The following is a 6,000-nucleotide window of genomic DNA, read 5'->3' as shown; positions in this document are numbered from 1 at the left end:
ACCTCGCAGGGGGGGGTGAGCCACCCCCCGCGAGGTGGGGACCAATAGCCACCCCCTCTCCCCCCCTTGGCTATTGGGAGCCACCTCGCAGGGGGGGGTGAGCCACCCCCCGCGAGGTGGGGACCAATAGCCACCCCCTCTCCCCCCCCTTGGCTATTGGGAGCCACCTCGCAGGGGGGGGTGAGCCACCCCCCGCGAGGTGGGGACCAATAGCCACCCCCTCTCCCCCCCCTTGGCTATTGGGAGCCACCTCGCAGGGGGGGGTGAGCCACCCCCCGCGAGGTGGGGACCAATAGCCACCCCCTCTCCCCCCCTTGGCTATTGGGAGCCACCGCCACCCCCTCTCCCCCCCTTGGCTATTGGGAGCCACCTCGCAGGGGGGGGTGAGCCACCCCCCCGCGAGGTGGGGACCAATAGCCACCCCCTCTCCCCCCCTTGGCTATTGGGAGCCACCTCGCAGGGGGGGGTGAGCCACCCCCCGCGAGGTGGGGGACCAATAGCCACCCCCTCTCCCCCCCTTGGCTATTGGGAGCCACCTCGCAGGGGGGGGTGAGCCACCCCCCGCGAGGTGGGGACCAATAGCCCACCCCCTCTCCCCCCCCTTGGCTATTGGGAGCCACCTCGCAGGGGGGGGTGAGCCACCCCCCCGCGAGGTGGGGACCAATAGCCACCCCCTCTCCCCCCCCTTGGCTATTGGGAGCCACCTCGCAGGGGGGGGTGAGCCACCCCCCGCGAGGTGGGGACCAATAGCCACCCCCTCTCCCCCCCTTGGCTATTGGGAGCCACCTCGCAGGGGGGGGTGAGCCACCCCCCGCGAGGTGGGGACCAATAGCCACCCCCCCTCTCCCCCCCTTGGCTATTGGGAGCCACCTCGCAGGGGGGGGTGAGCCACCCCCCGCGAGGTGGGGGACCAATAGCCACCCCCCTCTCCCCCCCTTGGCTATTGGGAGCCACCTCGCAGGGGGGGGTGAGCCACCCCCCGCGAGGTGGGGACCAATAGCCACCCCCTCTCCCCCCTTGGGCTATTGGGAGCCACCTCGCAGGGGGGGGTGAGCCACCCCCCGCGAGGTGGGGACCAATAGCCACCCCCTCTCCCCCCCCTTGGCTATTGGGAGCCACCCTCGCAGGGGGGGGTGAGCCACCCCCCGCGAGGTGGGGACCAATAGCCACCCCCTCTCCCCCCCCTTGGCTATTGGGAGCCACCTCGCAGGGGGGGGGTGAGCCACCCCCCGCGAGGTGGGGACCAATAGCCCACCCCCTCTCCCCCCCTTGGCTATTGGGGAGCCACCTCGCAGGGGGGGGGTGAGCCACCCCCCGCGAGGTGGGGACCAATAGCCACCCCCTCTCCCCCCCTTGGCTATTGGGAGCCACCTCGCAGGGGGGGGTGAGCCACCCCCCGCGAGGTGGGGACCAATAGCCACCCCCTCTCCCCCCCTTGGCTATTGGGAGCCACCTCGCAGGGGGGGGTGAGCCACCCCCCGCGAGGTGGGGACCAATAGCCACCCCCTCTCCCCCCCTTGGCTATTGGGAGCCACCTCGCAGGGGGGGGTGAGCCACCCCCCGCGAGGTGGGGACCAATAGCCACCCCCTCCTCCCCCCCTTGGCTATTGGGAGCCACCTCGCAGGGGGGGGTGAGCCACCCCCCGCGAGGTGGGGACCAATAGCCACCCCCTCTCCCCCCCTTGGCTATTGGGAGCCACCTCGCAGGGGGGGGTGAGCCACCCCCCGCGAGGTGGGGGACCAATAGCCACCCCCCTCTCCCCCCCTTGGCTATTGGGAGGCCACCTCGCAGGGGGGGGTGAGCCACCCCCCGCGAGGTGGGGACCAATAGCCACCCCCTCTCCCCCCCCTTGGCTATTGGGAGCCACCTCGCAGGGGGGGGTGAGCCACCCCCCCGCGAGGTGGGGACCAATAGCCACCCCCTCCCCCCCCTTGGCTATTGGGAGCCACCTCGCAGGGGGGGGTGAGCCACCCCCCCGCGAGGTGGGGACCAATAGCCACCCCCTCTCCCCCCCCTTGGCTATTGGGAGCCACCTCGCAGGGGGGGGTGAGCCACCCCCCGCGAGGTGGGGGACCAATAGCCACCCCCTCTCCCCCCCTTGGCTATTGGGAGCCACCTCGCAGGGGGGGGTGAGCCACCCCCCGCGAGGTGGGGACCAATAGCCACCCCCTCTCCCCCCCTTGGCTATTGGGAGCCACCTCGCAGGGGGGGGTGAGCCACCCCCCGCGAGGTGGGGACCAATAGCCACCCCCTCTCCCCCCCTTGGCTATTGGGAGCCACCTCGCAGGGGGGGGTGAGCCACCCCCCCGCGAGGTGGGGACCCAATAGCCACCCCCTCTCCCCCCCCTTGGCTATTGGGAGCCACCTCGCAGGGGGGGGGTGAGCCACCCCCCCGCGAGGTGGGGACCAATAGCCACCCCCTCTCCCCCCCCTTGGCTATTGGGAGCCACCTCGCAGGGGGGGGTGAGCCACCCCCCCGCGAGGTGGGGACCAATAGCCACCCCCCTCTCCCCCCCTTGGCTATTGGGAGCCACCTCGCAGGGGGGGGGTGAGCCACCCCCCGCGAGGTGGGGGACCAATAGCCACCCCCTCTCCCCCCCTTGGCTATTGGGAGCCACCTCGCAGGGGGGGGTGAGCCACCCCCCGCGAGGTGGGGGACCAATAGCCACCCCCCCTCTCCCCCCCTTGGCTATTGGGAGCCACCTCGCAGGGGGGGGTGAGCCACCCCCCCGCGAGGTGGGGACCAATAGCCACCCCCTCTCCCCCCCTTGGCTATTGGGAGCCACCTCGCAGGGGGGGGTGAGCCACCCCCCGCGAGGTGGGGACCAATAGCCACCCCCTCTCCCCCCCTTGGCTATTGGGAGCCACCTCGCAGGGGGGGGTGAGCCACCCCCCGCGAGGTGGGGACCAATAGCCACCCCCCTCTCCCCCCCTTGGCTATTGGGGAGCCACCTCGCAGGGGGGGGTGAGCCACCCCCCGCGAGGTGGGGACCAATAGCCACCCCCTCTCCCCCCCTTGGCTATTGGGAGCCACCTCGCAGGGGGGGGTGAGCCACCCGTGAGCCCACCCCCCGCGAGGTGGGGACCAATAGCCACCCCCTCTCCCCCCCTTGGCTATTGGGAGGCCACCTCGCAGGGGGGGGTGAGCCACCCCCCGCGAGGTGGGGACCAATAGCCACCCCCCTCTCCCCCCCTTGGCTATTGGGAGCCACCTCGCAGGGGGGGGTGAGCCACCCCCCGCGAGGTGGGGACCAATAGCCACCCCCTCTCCCCCCCTTGGCTATTGGGAGCCACCTCGCAGGGGGGGGGTGAGCCACCCCCCGCGAGGTGGGGACCAATAGCCACCCCCTCTCCCCCCCTTGGCTATTGGGAGCCACCTCGCAGGGGGGGGTGAGCCACCCCCCGCGAGGTGGGGACCAATAGCCACCCCTCTCCCCCCCTTGGCTATTGGGAGCCACCTCGCAGGGGGGGGTGAGCCACCCCCCGCGAGGTGGGGACCAATAGCCACCCCCTCTCCCCCCCTTGGCTATTGGGAGCCACCTCGCAGGGGGGGGTGAGCCACCCCCCGCGAGGTGGGGACCAATAGCCACCCCCTCTCCCCCCCTTGGCTATTGGGAGCCACCTCGCAGGGGGGGGGGTGAGCCACCCCCCGCGAGGTGGGGACCAATAGCCACCCCCTCTCCCCCCCTTGGCTATTTGGGAGCCACCTCGCAGGGGGGGGTGAGCCACCCCCCGCGAGGTGGGGACCAATAGCCACCCCCCTCTCCCCCCCTTGGCTATTGGGAGCCACCTCGCAGGGGGGGGTGAGCCACCCCCCGCGAGGTGGGGACCAATAGCCACCCCCTCTCCCCCCCTTGGCTATTGGGAGCCACCTCGCAGGGGGGGGTGAGCCACCCCCCGCGAGGTGGGGACCAATAGCCACCCCCTCTCCCCCCCTTGGCTATTGGGAGCCACCTCGCAGGGGGGGGTGAGCCACCCCCCGCGAGGTGGGGACCAATAGCCACCCCCTCTCCCCCCCTTGGCTATTGGGAGCCACCTCGCAGGGGGGGGGTGAGCCACCCCCCGCGAGGTGGGGACCAATAGCCACCCCCTCTCCCCCCCTTGGCTATTGGGAGCCACCTCGCAGGGGGGGGTGAGCCACCCCCCGCGAGGTGGGGACCAATAGCCACCCCCTCTCCCCCCCCTTGGCTATTGGGAGCCACCTCGCAGGGGGGGGGTGAGCCACCCCCCGCGAGGTGGGGACCAATAGCCACCCCCCTCTCGCCCCCCCCTTGGCTATTGGGAGCCACCTCGCAGGGGGGGGGTGAGCCACCCCCCGCGAGGTGGGGACCAATAGCCACCCCCTCTCCCCCCCCTTGGCTATTGGGAGCCACCTCGCAGGGGGGGGTGAGCCACCCCCCGCGAGGTGGGGACCAATAGCCACCCCCTCTCCCCCCCCTTGGCTATTGGGAGCCACCTCGCAGGGGGGGGTGAGCCACCCCCCGCGAGGTGGGGACCAATAGCCACCCCCTCTCCCCCCCTTGGCTATTGGGAGCCACCTCGCAGGGGGGGGTGAGCCACCCCCCGCGAGGTGGGGACCAATAGCCACCCCCTCTCCCCCCCCTTGGCTATTGGGAGCCACCTCGCAGGGGGGGGTGAGCCACCCCCCGCGAGGTGGGGACCAATAGCCACCCCCTCTCCCCCCCTTGGCTATTGGGAGCCACCTCGCAGGGGGGGGTGAGCCACCCCCCCGCGAGGTGGGGACCAATAGCCACCCCCCTCTCCCCCCCTTGGCTATTGGGAGCCACCTCGCAGGGGGGGGTGAGCCACCCCCCGCGAGGTGGGGACCAATAGCCACCCCCTCTCCCCCCCTTGGCTATTGGGAGCCACCTCGCAGGGGGGGGTGAGCCACCCCCCGCGAGGTGGGGACCAATAGCCACCCCCTCTCCCCCCCTTGGCTATTGGGAGCCACCTCGCAGGGGGGGGTGAGCCACCCCCCGCGAGGTGGGGACCAATAGCCACCCCCTCTCCCCCCCCTTGGCTATTGGGAGCCACCTCGCAGGGGGGGGTGAGCCACCCCCCGCGAGGTGGGGACCAATAGCCACCCCCTCTCCCCCCCTTGGCTATTGGGAGCCACCTCGCAGGGGGGGGTGAGCCACCCCCCGCGAGGTGGGGACCAATAGCCACCCCCTCTCCCCCCCCTTGGCTATTGGGAGCCACCTCGCAGGGGGGGGTGAGCCACCCCCCGCGAGGTGGGGACCAATAGCCACCCCCTCTCCCCCCCTTGGCTATTGGGAGCCACCTCGCAGGGGGGGGTGAGCCACCCCCCGCGAGGTGGGGACCAATAGCCACCCCCTCTCCCCCCCCTTGGCTATTGGGAGCCACCTCGCAGGGGGGGGTGAGCCACCCCCCGCGAGGTGGGGACCAATAGCCACCCCCCTCTCCCCCCCTTGGCTATTGGGAGCCACCTCGCAGGGGGGGGTGAGCCACCCCCCGCGAGGTGGGGACCAATAGCCACCCCCTCTCCCCCCCTTGGCTATTGGGAGCCACCTCGCAGGGGGGGGTGAGCCACCCCCCGCGAGGTGGGGACCAATAGCCACCCCCTCTCCCCCCCCTTGGCTATTGGGAGCCACCTCGCAGGGGGGGGTGAGCCACCCCCCGCGAGGTGGGGACCAATAGCCACCCCCTCTCCCCCCCTTGGCTATTGGGAGCCACCTCGCAGGGGGGGGTGAGCCACCCCCCGCGAGGTGGGGACCAATAGCCACCCCCTCTCCCCCCCTTGGCTATTGGGAGCCACCTCGCAGGGGGGGGTGAGCCACCCCCCGCGAGGTGGGGACCAATAGCCACCCCCTCTCCCCCCCTTGGCTATTGGGAGCCACCTCGCAGGGGGGGGTGAGCCACCCCCCGCGAGGTGGGGACCAATAGCCACCCCCTCTCCCCCCCCTTGGCTATTGGGAGCCACCTCGCAGGGGGGGGTGAGCCACCCCCCGCGAGGTGGGGACCAATAGCCACCCCCTCTC

This window comes from Chlorocebus sabaeus, unplaced genomic scaffold, assembly GCF_047675955.1.
Source record: "Chlorocebus sabaeus isolate Y175 unplaced genomic scaffold, mChlSab1.0.hap1 unalloc_scaffold_256, whole genome shotgun sequence".
Classification (NCBI taxonomy): domain Eukaryota; kingdom Metazoa; phylum Chordata; class Mammalia; order Primates; family Cercopithecidae; genus Chlorocebus; species Chlorocebus sabaeus.
This window is presented reverse-complemented; position numbering follows the sequence as displayed.